This window comes from Anarhichas minor, unplaced genomic scaffold (genome assembly GCF_050575085.1).
Source record: "Anarhichas minor isolate MPS153535 unplaced genomic scaffold, ASM5057508v1 ptg000018l, whole genome shotgun sequence".
Classification (NCBI taxonomy): Eukaryota; Metazoa; Chordata; class Actinopteri; order Perciformes; family Anarhichadidae; genus Anarhichas; species Anarhichas minor.
This window is the reverse complement of record NW_027466464.1, coordinates 234,280-247,286: the sequence shown is the minus strand read 5'-3', so window position 1 is coordinate 247,286 and position 13,007 is coordinate 234,280. Positions and strand designations below refer to the sequence as shown.

Genomic DNA, 13,007 nt, shown 5'->3' with positions numbered 1-13,007 from the left:
CATTCTCTGGAGGGCCCACTCAATCTCTATTAGGGTGAGCGGGGCCTCCAAAGCCTGTACTATATCCTTCGGCACCCGCTGGGTCAGAAAATCCAGGAATACCTCTCCTCCTCCTACCTCTATGTCTTTCTCCCTAAACCTTGTGCGATAGTAGTCCGTGGCAGCCTGCACCATCTCTACCCCTTCTGACACCACCCTGCCCTGCTTGTCCATTAACCCGGTCACTACCTGTTTTGCCCTATCAGCCCGTACTGAGCTGAAGAAAGCAGCGGAACACGTCTCGAACTCCTCACGGAATGTTTCACGTGATCGCAACAGGTATGCCCTGGCCTTACCCTCATATACGTCCCTAAGCTGTGCTTTAAGGGAGTCACAAGCCTGCTGATTTATAATGCCGCCCCAGTTTCCCCCGGCGTACTCACGTTCGAGAAGGTGCTGAAGGCGAAACACCTCCCTCCTCGCCATACTCGCCTTCCTTTTACAATACTTTAAACAAAAAAATTGTATCCGCTTTTTAGCAACCTCCCACCACTCAATTACTCCGGAACACAATGACCTTAGTCCTTCCAGGCCTTTGAAAAATGAACGGAAATGTTGGTTGAAAACCTCCTCCTCCAGGATGCTGACGTTAAGGTGCCAGTACCCAGTTCCAAACACTGGCACATCTGAGTGCACTTCCAATAGCAGCCCGTCATGATCTGAGAAGAACACAGGGAGCAGTCTGCCTGCCAATAGCCTGAAAGACTTGGAAAGAAAAACATAATCCAAACATTTAACGATGCCCCTAGAGTTGCGCCATGTGGGACCTGTTACCTGTGGCCTGACCTCCCTCGCCCCATCTACCAGGCCATGTTTAGCCATGAGGTTGGAAATAAACCCATCGCTGGTATCTCCCCCCTTGCCCAACTCAACATTAAAATCACCCCCTATCACTACCTGCCTACTGGTGGCCAGGTGCGGCTCCAATTGACCAGCCATCTCTTGCCTTTCTGTTGGAGTTTGTGCTCCATAGACCACAATAACCCTAAGCTTGACTGTCCCCCATGTGATGTCTGCGCCCATTATCCTCCCCTGGACAATAACAAAGGAAGACTCCACCTTGATCTCTTGAAACCCAAATAAAATCCCAACCCCAGTAGAGTGGACCCCCCCTACGCTCCAAACTGAGTCCCCTTTTGTCCACTCCCTCGAAAAAATCCCCACGTCCCCCCCATCCCGTAAATGTACCTCCTGCAAAAAACAAAAGGCAACCTGGTGCGACTCCACAAAATTAAAAACAACCCTTCTTTTAACTGGGTCCCTCATTCCCCTTGCGTTTATAGTGAGAACCTTAAAAAAACCCATTGTGCATCTTAAATAAAGATTCCTATTGCTGGTTCCCACTACCCTAAAGGTATACATTCTCTTTATCCATCTCGTCAGCCCAGGAAAACGGCACTGCGTTTGGCGACGTTGTTGGTCTGTTAAGCCCCTCATAAGCGTCCTCCCCTAAGGGGGACGACAGCATGAGCAGGCCTGGGGGAAGATCGAAGCTCAGGCCTAAACCGTCTGTTAGTATGGCAGCTGCTTCTCCCAATGACTGCTCACCCATCTCCCCTCCCACCTCTTGACCCGTATCCCCATCCTTCTGCTCCTGGGCCCCTCCTTCCTCCACTTTATCAGCGGCTCTCTTATGCTGACCTGTTCCCCCTCCCCTCCCCCCCTCAATCCCACCCTTGTTGGTCTGTCCCCCCTTTGACTTTTTGCTCCGTACCCCCTCCCCACTCTCTCCAAGCTCTGTCGAGAGTCCTGTTCCAAATGCCTGCGACCCTTTCCGTGCCCCTTGCTTTGATTTGGAGGGAGCAGGATCGGAAGTGAGGACAGGAAACTCGTCCATAATGTCTGTGGATGCCTTGGCCATTCCGTCTGTTCCGGCGGTGCCCTCATCCCGGGGCGCTGCCTCCCCTTTACTCCCCAACGCGTCAGCTCCGGAGCCCTCCTGTACCGTCCTCTCCCCGTCATTCTGTGTGGCTCCCCTACTCGGCTCGCCAGCCTCAGTCGGTTTGGCAGCCTCCGCAAAAGTTTTCTTGCGGCCAGGACAACCTCGGTACAGGTGGTCAGTTCCACCGCATCCATGGCACGTCCTTGGCTCTGTGCAGTCCTTGGCGGAATGCCCTGCTTGCCCACAGAAACGGCATCTTGTTTCCCCACAGCCTGCCTCTGAATGTCCTGACTGTCTGCACTTCCTGCAGAAAGCAGGTTGCCGTGGGTAAAATAGATACCCACGATCTCCACCAAGGCTGAAGAAGGCAGGTGGATGTTTCAGGCCTCCTGGACCTTCTGCGTCATGATACAGCAGTACCTGGAACTGGCGCCGTCCAGTCCAAAACCCCAGGGTGTCCTTTATATGCCTTGCAGCCGTCACCACCTCTCCATACTGCCCCAGGAATGCAGCTAGTGCTGAGTCATTAACAAAGGGGTTGTACATATGCACAGTTATTGTTCTGAAATTAGGTCTGTCCAGGTTCAGTACTCTGTAGCCGGCTAGCGGCCTTACCCCTGCCTCTGCTCGGCAAATTTCAGCCACACTCCGGTAGATCTCCTCGGTCCTCAGTGTAACGTCGAACGCCTTCTCCTGCTGGTTCCACTGGATGCAGTGCACCTCCTCCACCTTCAGTTGTAGCTGCCCAATTATGACTTGCCTGCCAAAGAACTCTCTGGACTGCAGTTTGTAGTCTTCCGTGGTTGCCTGGAATCGTAGCGTGTGTCTCAGCCCGACCCTTGGGATCGACTGCTCTTTTTGGCCCCTTGCGGCCATTGCTGTCTCGTTGTTAGCTCTCTCTGTGCTGTATTTTTCCGCAACACCACTTGATCTTAGCCAAAAGGCCGAGAAGCGATGAGCCCCAACTGTTTGCTTCCTGAGTCACCCTCCTGACACGTTTCACCCTTGTCATGGTGCAGTTCTTTCCAAGGGACATAGCAGTGGCTGCTGCTTTGGCACACATCCAAGCACTCCATGGTAAAGCACCGTGGTCTCGTTAAGGACAGCTTTCTTTCTTTTCACAACTGTACAAGGCTCAGCCAAATGGCAAAGCCTGCTAAAAATAGGTTGAACTCATTGGTATTCCTCTCCACGGAAGTCTTTAGTAAAAGGCGAAAGACTTGTGCGTTATGAAGAGAAACCAAAGTAAGTACAGCAACATTGTCAAGAACAGCCAAAGTCCCTAGTTGCCCAAGTCAAAACGCTCATGGTAAGCCTGAGTTCACGTGCCCTGTTCCAAATCTGAAGCCACACCCATTCCCACATCTTAAAGAGGGCAATATTCTCCATAGTACTATTTCCTCCCCTCCAATCAAAAGTACAAATCACTTGATATTCTTTTCAACAAAACAATCAGGGGAGAGCGCGAACGCAGTCCCCCACTACCAGAAATGATGCAGTCGAGATTCCCACATTTGGGGAATTCGCAGTGGTCAGAACAACCGGAGTGCAATGGCTGGGCCTCGCCCTGGGTGAACCACCTTCTTGATCATGGTATCTCCCCTGCCAGGTAAGTATGAGTTGGAAGAGACAGAGACAGGGGCGGCATTCCCAGATGCAGTACTCCGGATGACGGTTCCCAGATGGCATAATCCCAGAGTGCAGCCCTTTAGCATTAAGCTCAGGCTGGGAGCACAGCGATGTTCCACGAGGGGCGTCAGTAAGGAATAAACAAGGCCTTTGTTTGACACAAGCCCCAGCCTTGAAGACAGACAGCGAATGAGATCCTCGTCGTTCATTAAAGTGTGAAGCTAATCAACAGACTGATCCATTTGGATTGGTGTTTGGTTGTCCACAAGGCATTTGAGGAGTACACCGTTCCCGGCAATGCTGCAATACCGGGTCAATGCGTGGAGTGAACGGAGCAAGCCCCTTTTTCATCTCCCGATGCTAAAAATCTGCTTAATACGTTATCCTCATATAGAGGACATATAAGATATTAAACTGATAAGAACAGATACTACACTTGATCTTAGCCAAAAGGCCAAGAACCGATGAGCCCAACTGTTTGCTTCCTGAGTCACCCTCCTGACACGTTTCACCCTTGTCATGGTGCAGTTCTTTCCAAGGGACATAGCAGTGGCTGCTGCTTTGGCACACATCCAAGCACTCCATGGTCAAGCACCGTGGTCTCGTTAAGGACAGCTTTCTTTCTTTTCACAACTGTACAAGGCTCAGCCAAATGGCAAAGCCTGCTAAAAATAGGTTGAACTCATTGGTATTCCTCTCCACGGAAGTCTTTAGTAAAAGGCGAAAGACTTGTGCGTTATGAAGAGAAACCAAAGTAAGTACAGCAACATTGTCAAGAACAGCCAAAGTCCCTAGTTGCCCAAGTCAAAACGCTCATGGTAAGCCTGAGTTCACGTGCCCTGTTCCAAATCTGAAAGAGGGCAATATTCTCCATAGTACTATTTCCTCCCCTCCAATCAAAAGTACAAATCACTTGATATTCTTTTCAACAAAACAATCAGGGGAGAGCGCGAACGCAGTCCCCCACTACCAGAAATTATGCAGTCGAGATTCCCACATTTGGGGAATTCGCAGTGGTCAGAACAACCGGAGTGCAATGGCTGGGCCTCGCCCTGGGTGAACCACCTTCTTGATCATGGTATCTCCCCTGCCAGGTAAGTATGAGTTGGAAGAGACAGAGACAGTGGCGGCATTCCCAGATGCAGTACTCCGGATGACGGTTCCCAGATGGCATAATCCCAGAGTGCAGCCCTTTAGCATTAAGCTCAGGCTGGGAGCACAGCGATGTTCCACGAGGGGCGTCAGTAAGGAATAAACAAGGCCTTTGTTTGACACAAGCCCCAGCCTTGAAGACAGACAGCGAATGAGATCCTCGTCGTTCATTAAAGTGTGAAGCTAATCAACAGACTGATCCATTTGGATTGGTGTTTGGTTGTCCACAAGGCATTTGAGGAGTACACCGTTCCCGGCAATGCTGCAATACCGGGTCAATGCGTGGAGTGAACGGAGCAAGCCCCTTTTTCATCTCCCGATGCTAAAAATCTGCTTAATACGTTATCCTCATATAGAGGACATATAAGATATTAAACTGATAAGAACAGATACTACACTTGATCTTAGCCAAAAGGCCGAGAAGCGATGAGCCCCAACTGTTTGCTTCCTGAGTCACCCTCCTGACACGTTTCACCCTTGTCATGGTGCAGTTCTTTCCAAGGGACATAGCAGTGGCTGCTGCTTTGGCACACATCCAAGCACTCCATGGTCAAGCACCGTGGTCTCGTTAAGGACAGCTTTCTTTCTTTTCACAACTGTACAAGGCTCAGCCAAATGGCAAAGCCTGCTAAAAATAGGTTGAACTCATTGGTATTCCTCTCCACGGAAGTCTTTAGTAAAAGGCGAAAGACTTGTGCGTTATGAAGAGAAACCAAAGTAAGTACAGCAACATTGTCAAGAACAGCCAAAGTCCCTAGTTGCCCAAGTCAAAACGCTCATGGTAAGCCTGAGTTCACGTGCCCTGTTCCAAATCTGAAGCCACACCCATTCCCACATCTTAAAGAGGGCAATATTCTCCATAGTACTATTTCCTCCCCTCCAATCAAAAGTACAAATCACTTGATATTCTTTTCAACAAAACAATCAGGGGAGAGCGCGAACGCAGTCCCCCACTACCAGAAATGATGCAGTCGAGATTCCCACATTTGGGGAATTCGCAGTGGTCAGAACAACCGGAGTGCAATGGCTGGGCCTCGCCCTGGGTGAACCACCTTCTTGATCATGGTATCTCCCCTGCCAGGTAAGTATGAGTTGGAAGAGACAGAGACAGGGGCGGCATTCCCAGATGCAGTACTCCGGATGACGGTTCCCAGATGGCATAATCCCAGAGTGCAGCCCTTTAGCATTAAGCTCAGGCTGGGAGCACAGCGATGTTCCACGAGGGGCGTCAGTAAGGAATAAACAAGGCCTTTGTTTGACACAAGCCCCAGCCTTGAAGACAGACAGCGAATGAGATCCTCGTCGTTCATTAAAGTGTGAAGCTAATCAACAGACTGATCCATTTGGATTGGTGTTTGGTTGTCCACAAGGCATTTGAGGAGTGCACCGTTCCCGGCAATGCTGCAATACCGGGTCAATGCGTGGAGTGAACGGAGCAAGCCCCTTTTTCATCTCCCGATGCTAAAAATCTGCTTAATACGTTATCCTCATATAGAGGACATATCAGATATTAAACTGATAAGAACAGATACTACACTTGATCTTAGCCAAAAGGCCGAGAAGCGATGAGCCCCAACTGTTTGCTTCCTGAGTCACCCTCCTGACACGTTTCACCCTTGTCATGGTGCAGTTCTTTCCAAGGGACATAGCAGTGGCTGCTGCTTTGGCACACATCCAAGCACTCCATGGTCAAGCACCGTGGTCTCATTAAGGACAGCTTTCTTTCTTTTCACAACTGTACAAGGCTCAGCCAAATGGCAAAGCCTGCTAAAAATAGGTTGAACTCATTGGTATTCCTCTCCACGGAAGTCTTTAGTAAAAGGCGAAAGACTTGTGCGTTATGAAGAGAAACCAAAGTAAGTACAGCAACATTGTCAAGAACAGCCAAAGTCCCTAGTTGCCCAAGTCAAAACGCTCATGGTAAGCCTGAGTTCACGTGCCCTGTTCCAAATCTGAAGCCACACCCATTCCCACATCTTAAAGAGGGCAATATTCTCCATAGTACTATTTCCTCCCCTCCAGTCAAAAGTACAAATCACTTGATATTCTTTTCAACAAAACAATCAGGGGAGAGCGCGAACGCAGTCCCCCACTACCAGAAATTATGCAGTCGAGATTCCCACATTTGGGGAATTCGCAGTGGTCAGAACAACCGGAGTGCAATGGCTGGGCCTCGCCCTGGGTGAACCACCTTCTTGATCATGGTATCTCCCCTGCCAGGTAAGTATGAGTTGGAAGAGACAGAGACAGGGGCGGCATTCCCAGATGCAGTACTCCGGATGACGGTTCCCAGATGGCATAATCCCAGAGTGCAGGGATTTAGCATTAAGCTTAGGCTGGGAGCACAGCGATGTTCCACGAGGGGCGTCAGTAAGGAATAAACAAGGCCTTTGTTTGACACAATCCCCAGCCTTGAAGACAGACAGCGAATGAGATCCTCGTCGTTCATTAAAGTGTGAAGCTAATCAACAGATCCATTTGGATTGGTGTTTGGTTGTCCACAAGGCATTTGAGGAGTGCACCGTTCCCGGCAATGCTGCAATACCGGGTCAATGCGTGGAGTGAACGGGGCAAGCCCCTTTTTCATCTCCCGATGCTAAAAATCTGCTTAATACGTTATCCTCATATAGAGGACATATCAGATATTAAACTGATAAGAACAGATACTACACTTGATCTTAGCCAAAAGGCCGAGAAGCGATGAGCCCCAACTGTTTGCTTCCTGAGTCACCCTCCTGACACGTTTCACCCTTGTCATGGTGCAGTTCTTTCCAAGGGACATAGCAGTGGCTGCTGCTTTGGCACACATCCAAGCACTCCATGGTCAAGCACCGTGGTCTCGTTAAGGACAGCTTTCTTTCTTTTCACAACTGTACAAGGCTCAGCCAAATGGCAAAGCCTGCTAAAAATAGGTTGAACTCATTAGTATTCCTCTCCACGGAAGTCTTTAGTAAAAGGCGAAAGACTTGTGCGTTATGAAGAGAAACCAAAGTAAGTACAGCAACATTGTCAAGAACAGCCAAAGTCCCTAGTTGCCCAAGTCAAAACGCTCATGGTAAGCCTGAGTTCACGTGCCCTGTTCCAAATCTGAAGCCACACCCATTCCCACATCTTAAAGAGGGCAATATTCTCCATAGTACTATTTCCTCCCCTCCAGTCAAAAGTACAAATCACTTGATATTCTTTTCAACAAAACAATCAGGGGAGAGCGCGAACGCAGTCCCCCACTACCAGAAATTATGCAGTCGAGATTCCCACATTTGGGGAATTCGCAGTGGTCAGAACAACCGGAGTGCAATGGCTGGGCCTCGCCCTGGGTGAACCACCTTCTTGATCATGGTATCTCCCCTGCCAGGTAAGTATGAGTTGGAAGAGACAGAGACAGGGGCGGCATTCCCAGATGCAGTACTCCGGATGACGGTTCCCAGATGGCATAATCCCAGAGTGCAGCCCTTTAGCATTAAGCTCAGGCTGGGAGCACAGCGATGTTCCACGAGGGGCGTCAGTAAGGAATAAATAAGGCCTTTGTTTGACACAAGCCCCAGCCTTGAAGACAGACAGCGAATGAGATCCTCGTCGTTCATTAAAGTGTGAAGCTAATCAACAGATCCATTTGGATTGGTGTTTGGTTGTCCACAAGGCATTTGAGGAGTGCACCATTCCCGGCAATGCTGCAATACCGGGTCAATGCGTGGAGTGAACGGAGCAAGCCCCTTTTTCATCTCCCGATGCTAAAAATCTGCTTAATACGTTATCCTCATATAGAGGACATATCAGATATTAAACTGATAAGAACAGATACTACACTTGATCTTAGCCAAAAGGCCGAGAAGCGATGAGCCCCAACTGTTTGCTTCCTGAGTCACCCTCCTGACACGTTTCACCCTGTTCCAAATCTGAAGCCACACCCATTCCCACATCTTAAAGAGGGCAATATTCTCCATAGTACTATTTCCTCCCCTCCAATCAAAAGTACAACCACTTGATATTCTTTTCAACAAAACAATCAGGGGAGAGCGCGAACGCAGTCCCCCACTACCAGAAATTATGCAGTCGAGATTCCCACATTTGGGGAATTTGCAGTGGTCAGAACAACCGGAGTGCAATGGCTGGGCCTCGCCCTGGGTGAACCACCTTCTTGATCATGGTATCTCCCCTGCCAGGTAAGTATGAGTTGGAAGAGACAGAGACAGGGGCGGCATTCCCAGATGCAGTACTCCGGATGACGGTTCCCAGATGGCATAATCCCAGAGTGCAGCCCTTTAGCATTAAGCTCAGGCTGGGAGCACAGCGATGTTCCACGAGGGGCGTCAGAAAGGAATAAACAAGGCCTTTGTTTGACACAAGCCCCAGCCTTGAAGACAGACAGCGAATGAGATCCTCGTCGTTCATTAAAGTGTGAAGCTAATCAACAGACTGATCCATTTGGATTGGTGTTTGGTTGTCCACAAGGCATTTGAGGAGTGCACCGTTCCCGGCAATGCTGCAATACCGGGTCAATGCGTGGAGTGAACGGAGCAAGCCCCTTCTTCATCTCCCGATGCTAAAAATCTGCTTAATACGTTATCCTCATATAGAGGACATATCAGATATTAAACTGATAAGAACAGATACTACACTTGATCTTAGCCAAAAGGCCGAGAAGCGATGAGCCCCAACTGTTTGCTTCCTGAGTCACCCTCCTGACACGTTTCACCCTTGTCATGGTGCAGTTCTTTCCAAGGGACATAGCAGTGGCTGCTGCTTTGGCACACATCCAAGCACTCCATGGTCAAGCACCGTGGTCTCGTTAAGGACAGCTTACTTTCTTTTCACAACTGTACAAGGCTCAGCCAAATGGCAAAGCCTGCTAAAAATAGGTTGAACTCATTGGTATTCCTCTCCACGGAAGTCTTTAGTAAAAGGCGAAAGACTTGTGCGTTATGAAGAGAAACCAAAGTAAGTACAGCAACATTGTCAAGAACAGCCAAAGTCCCTAGTTGCCCAAGTCAAAACGCTCATGGTAAGCCTGAGTTCACGTGCCCTGTTCCAAATCTGAAGCCACACCCATTCCCACATCTTAAAGAGGGCAATATTCTCCATAGTACTATTTCCTCCCCTCCAGTCAAAAGTACAAATCACTTGATATTCTTTTCAATAAAACAATCAGGGGAGAGCGCGAACGCAGTCCCCCACTACCAGAAATTATGCAGTCGAGATTCCCACATTTGGGGAATTCGCAGTGGTCAGAACAACCGGAGTGCAATGGCTGGGCCTCGCCCTGGGTGAACCACCTTCTTGATCATGGTATCTCCCCTGCCAGGTAAGTATGAGTTGGAAGAGACAGAGACAGGGGCGGCATTCCCAGATGCAGTACTCCGGATGACGGTTCCCAGATGGCATAATCCCAGAGTGCAGCCCTTTAGCATTAAGGTCAGGCTGGGAGCACAGCGATGTTCCACGAGGGGCGTCAGTAAGGAATAAACAAGGCCTTTGTTTGACACAATCCCCAGCCTTGAAGACAGACAGCGAATGAGATCCTCGTCGTTCATTAAAGTGTGAAGCTAATCAACAGATCCATTTGGATTGGTGTTTGGTTGTCCACAAGGCATTTGAGGAGTGCACCGTTCCCGGCAATGCTGCAATACCGGGTCAATGCGTGGAGTGAACGGAGCAAGCCCCTTTTTCATCTCCCGATGCTAAAAATCTGCTTAATACGTTATCCTCATATAGAGGACATATCAGATATTAAACTGATAAGAACAGATACTACACTTGATCTTAGCCAAAAGGCCGAGAAGCGATGAGCCCCAACTGTTTGCTTCCTGAGTCACCCTCCTGACACGTTTCACCCTTGTCATGGTGCAGTTCTTTCCAAGGGACATAGCAGTGGCTGCTGCTTTGGCACACATCCAAGCACTCCATGGTCAAGCACCGTGGTCTCATTAAGGACAGCTTTCTTTCTTTTCACAACTGTACAAGGCTCAGCCAAATGGCAAAGCCTGCTAAAAATAGGTTGAACTCATTGGTATTCCTCTCCACGGAAGTCTCTAGTAAAAGGCGAAAGACTTGTGCGCTATGAAGAGAAACCAAAGTAAGTACAGCAACATTGTCAAGAACAGCCAAAGTCCCTAGTTGCCCAAGTCAAAACGCTCATGGTAAGCCTGAGTTCACGTGCCCTGTTCCAAATCTGAAGCCACACCCATTCCCACATCTTAAAGAGGGCAATATTCTCCATAGTACTATTTCCTCCCCTCCAATCAAAAGTACAAATCACTTGATATTCTTTTCAACAAAACAATCAGGGGAGAGCGCGAACGCAGTCCCCCACTACCAGAAATTATGCAGTCGAGATTCCCACATTTGGGGAATTCGCAGTGGTCAGAACAACCGGAGTGCAATGGCTGGGCCTCGCCCTGGGTGAACCACCTTCTTGATCATGGTATCTCCCCTGCCAGGTAAGTATGAGTTGGAAGAGACAGAGACAGGGGCGGCATTCCCAGATGCAGTACTCCGGATGACGGTTCCCAGATGGCATAATCCCAGAGTGCAGGGATTTAGCATTAAGGTCAGGCTGGGAGCACAGCGATGTTCCACGAGGGGCGTCAGTAAGGAATAAACAAGGCCTTTGTTTGACACAATCCCCAGCCTTGAAGACAGACAGCGAATGAGATCCTCGTCGTTCATTAAAGTGTGAAGCTAATCAACAGACTGATCCATTTGGATTGGTGTTTGGTTGTCCACAAGGCATTTGAGGAGTGCACCATTCCCGGCAATGCTGCAATACCGGGTCAATGCGTGGAGTGAACGGAGCAAGCCCCTTTTTCATCTCCCGAAGCTAAAAATCTGCTTAATACGTTATCCTCATATAGAGGACATATCAGATATTAAACTGATAAGAACAGATATTTTTTTTTTTTTTTTTTTTTTTTTTCTTTTTTTTTTATTATCAAAATTCTGTACACAAATCATACAATTTCAAACATACAAACTTCACATGTTTTGCATCATGCAACTTAATTCTATTTCACAGTTACATGTCAGTAACCAGCATTTGTCAATACACACAAAAAAAAAAACACAAAATACACTTATGCAAAGTCTTCAGGATTTACCATCCCCACCCAAAAAAACCCATTGTGCATCTTAAATAAAGATTCCTATTGCTGGTTCCCACTACCCTAAAGGTATACATTCTCTTTATCCATCTCGTCAGCCCAGGAAAACGACCCTGCGTTTGGCGACGTTGTTGGTCTGTTAAGCCCCTCATAAGCGTCCTCCCCTAAGGGGGACGACAGCATGAGGAGGCCTGGGGGAAGATCGAAGCTCAGGCCTAAACCTTCTGTTAGTATGGCAACTGCTTCTCCCAATGACTGCTCACCCATCTCCCCTCCCACCTCTTGACCCGTATCCCCATCCTTCTGCTCCTGGGCCCCTCCTTCCTCCACTTTATCAGCGGCTCTCTTATGCTGACCTGTTCCCCCTCCCCTCCCCCCCTCAATCCCACCCTTGTTGGTCTGTCCCCCCTTTGACTTTTTGCTCCGTACCCCCTCCCCACTCTCTCCAAGCTCTGTCGAGAGTCCTGTTCCAAATGCCTGCGACCCTTTCCGTGCCCCTTGCTTTGATTTGGAGGGATCGGAAGTGAGGACAGGAAAATCGTCCATAATGTCTGTGGATGCCTTGGCCATTCCGTCTGTTCCGGCGGTGCCCTCATCCCGGGACGCTGCCTCCCCTTTACTCCCCAACGCGTCGGCTCCGGAGCCCTCCTGTACCGTCCTCTCCCCGTCATTCTGTGTGGCTCCCCTACTCGGCTCGCCAGCCTCAGTCGGTTTGGCAGCCTCCGCAAAAGTTTTCTTGCGGCCAGGACAACCTCGGTACAGGTGGTCAGTTCCACCGCATCCATGGCACGTCCTTGGCTCTGTGCAGTCCTTGGCCGAATGCCCTTCTTGCCCACAGAAACGGCATCTTGTTTCCCCACAGCCTGCCTCTGAATGTCCTGACTGTCTGCACTTCCTGCAGAAAGCAGGTTGCCGTGGGTAAAATAGATACCCACGATCTCCACCAAGGCTGAAGAAGGCAGGTGGATGTTTCAGGCCTCCTGGACCTTCTGCGTCATGATACAGCAGTACCTGGAACTGGCGCCGCCCAGTCCAAAACCCCAGGGTGTCCTTTATATGCCTTGCAGCCGTCACCACCTCTCCATACTGCCCCAGGAATGCAGCTAGTGCTGAGTCATTAACAAAGGGGTTGTACATATGCACAGTTATTGTTCTGAAATTAGGTCTGTCCAGGTTCAGTACTCTGTAGCCGGCTAGCGGCCTTACCC

General features: G+C 49.3%; 22 non-coding genes and 1 pseudogene across 22 annotated transcripts; all 23 read right to left on the bottom strand.

Annotated features, from left to right (window-relative positions):
• Window positions 1-3,053: 3,053 nt before the first annotated feature.
• Window positions 3,054-3,170, bottom strand: LOC142953696 (U5 spliceosomal RNA). The gene has a single exon (XR_012955304.1). It is a non-coding gene; the product is annotated as a U5 spliceosomal RNA (small nuclear RNA).
• Window positions 3,171-3,374: 204 nt separating this feature from the next.
• LOC142953273 (U1 spliceosomal RNA) lies at window positions 3,375-3,538 on the bottom strand. Its single transcript, XR_012954918.1, has one exon. It is a non-coding gene; the product is annotated as a U1 spliceosomal RNA (small nuclear RNA).
• Window positions 3,539-3,825: 287 nt separating this feature from the next.
• Window positions 3,826-4,016, bottom strand: LOC142953556 (U2 spliceosomal RNA). The gene has a single exon (XR_012955190.1). It is a non-coding gene; the product is annotated as a U2 spliceosomal RNA (small nuclear RNA).
• Window positions 4,017-4,191: 175 nt separating this feature from the next.
• Window positions 4,192-4,308, bottom strand: LOC142953695 (U5 spliceosomal RNA). The gene has a single exon (XR_012955303.1). It is a non-coding gene; the product is annotated as a U5 spliceosomal RNA (small nuclear RNA).
• A 180-nt stretch (window positions 4,309-4,488) lies between these two features.
• On the bottom strand, window positions 4,489-4,652 carry LOC142953150 (U1 spliceosomal RNA). The gene has a single exon (XR_012954800.1). It is a non-coding gene; the product is annotated as a U1 spliceosomal RNA (small nuclear RNA).
• Window positions 4,653-4,939: 287 nt separating this feature from the next.
• Window positions 4,940-5,130, bottom strand: LOC142953551 (U2 spliceosomal RNA). Its single transcript, XR_012955185.1, has one exon. It is a non-coding gene; the product is annotated as a U2 spliceosomal RNA (small nuclear RNA).
• A 176-nt stretch (window positions 5,131-5,306) lies between these two features.
• LOC142953693 (U5 spliceosomal RNA) lies at window positions 5,307-5,423 on the bottom strand. Its single transcript, XR_012955301.1, has one exon. It is a non-coding gene; the product is annotated as a U5 spliceosomal RNA (small nuclear RNA).
• A 204-nt stretch (window positions 5,424-5,627) lies between these two features.
• On the bottom strand, window positions 5,628-5,791 carry LOC142953272 (U1 spliceosomal RNA). Its single transcript, XR_012954917.1, has one exon. It is a non-coding gene; the product is annotated as a U1 spliceosomal RNA (small nuclear RNA).
• Window positions 5,792-6,078: 287 nt separating this feature from the next.
• On the bottom strand, window positions 6,079-6,269 carry LOC142953416 (U2 spliceosomal RNA). The gene has a single exon (XR_012955058.1). It is a non-coding gene; the product is annotated as a U2 spliceosomal RNA (small nuclear RNA).
• Window positions 6,270-6,445: 176 nt separating this feature from the next.
• Window positions 6,446-6,562, bottom strand: LOC142953692 (U5 spliceosomal RNA). The gene has a single exon (XR_012955300.1). It is a non-coding gene; the product is annotated as a U5 spliceosomal RNA (small nuclear RNA).
• A 204-nt stretch (window positions 6,563-6,766) lies between these two features.
• On the bottom strand, window positions 6,767-6,930 carry LOC142953149 (U1 spliceosomal RNA). The gene has a single exon (XR_012954799.1). It is a non-coding gene; the product is annotated as a U1 spliceosomal RNA (small nuclear RNA).
• A 283-nt stretch (window positions 6,931-7,213) lies between these two features.
• LOC142953358 (U2 spliceosomal RNA) lies at window positions 7,214-7,404 on the bottom strand. The gene has a single exon (XR_012955001.1). It is a non-coding gene; the product is annotated as a U2 spliceosomal RNA (small nuclear RNA).
• Window positions 7,405-7,580: 176 nt separating this feature from the next.
• On the bottom strand, window positions 7,581-7,697 carry LOC142953614 (U5 spliceosomal RNA). Its single transcript, XR_012955226.1, has one exon. It is a non-coding gene; the product is annotated as a U5 spliceosomal RNA (small nuclear RNA).
• Window positions 7,698-7,901: 204 nt separating this feature from the next.
• On the bottom strand, window positions 7,902-8,065 carry LOC142953148 (U1 spliceosomal RNA). Its single transcript, XR_012954798.1, has one exon. It is a non-coding gene; the product is annotated as a U1 spliceosomal RNA (small nuclear RNA).
• A 283-nt stretch (window positions 8,066-8,348) lies between these two features.
• LOC142953516 (U2 spliceosomal RNA) lies at window positions 8,349-8,539 on the bottom strand. The gene has a single exon (XR_012955152.1). It is a non-coding gene; the product is annotated as a U2 spliceosomal RNA (small nuclear RNA).
• Window positions 8,540-8,709: 170 nt separating this feature from the next.
• Window positions 8,710-8,873, bottom strand: LOC142953307 (U1 spliceosomal RNA). Its single transcript, XR_012954952.1, has one exon. It is a non-coding gene; the product is annotated as a U1 spliceosomal RNA (small nuclear RNA).
• Window positions 8,874-9,160: 287 nt separating this feature from the next.
• Window positions 9,161-9,351, bottom strand: LOC142953486 (U2 spliceosomal RNA). The gene has a single exon (XR_012955123.1). It is a non-coding gene; the product is annotated as a U2 spliceosomal RNA (small nuclear RNA).
• Window positions 9,352-9,527: 176 nt separating this feature from the next.
• On the bottom strand, window positions 9,528-9,644 carry LOC142953691 (U5 spliceosomal RNA). The gene has a single exon (XR_012955299.1). It is a non-coding gene; the product is annotated as a U5 spliceosomal RNA (small nuclear RNA).
• A 204-nt stretch (window positions 9,645-9,848) lies between these two features.
• Window positions 9,849-10,012, bottom strand: LOC142953145 (U1 spliceosomal RNA). The gene has a single exon (XR_012954796.1). It is a non-coding gene; the product is annotated as a U1 spliceosomal RNA (small nuclear RNA).
• A 283-nt stretch (window positions 10,013-10,295) lies between these two features.
• LOC142953415 (U2 spliceosomal RNA) lies at window positions 10,296-10,486 on the bottom strand. The gene has a single exon (XR_012955057.1). It is a non-coding gene; the product is annotated as a U2 spliceosomal RNA (small nuclear RNA).
• Window positions 10,487-10,662: 176 nt separating this feature from the next.
• LOC142953817 (U5 spliceosomal RNA) lies at window positions 10,663-10,779 on the bottom strand. The gene has a single exon (XR_012955417.1). It is a non-coding gene; the product is annotated as a U5 spliceosomal RNA (small nuclear RNA).
• Window positions 10,780-10,983: 204 nt separating this feature from the next.
• Window positions 10,984-11,147, bottom strand: LOC142953144 (U1 spliceosomal RNA). The gene has a single exon (XR_012954795.1). It is a non-coding gene; the product is annotated as a U1 spliceosomal RNA (small nuclear RNA).
• Window positions 11,148-11,434: 287 nt separating this feature from the next.
• LOC142953579 (U2 spliceosomal RNA) lies at window positions 11,435-11,642 on the bottom strand (annotated as a pseudogene).
• Between the last annotated feature and the right edge of the window lie 1,365 nt (window positions 11,643-13,007).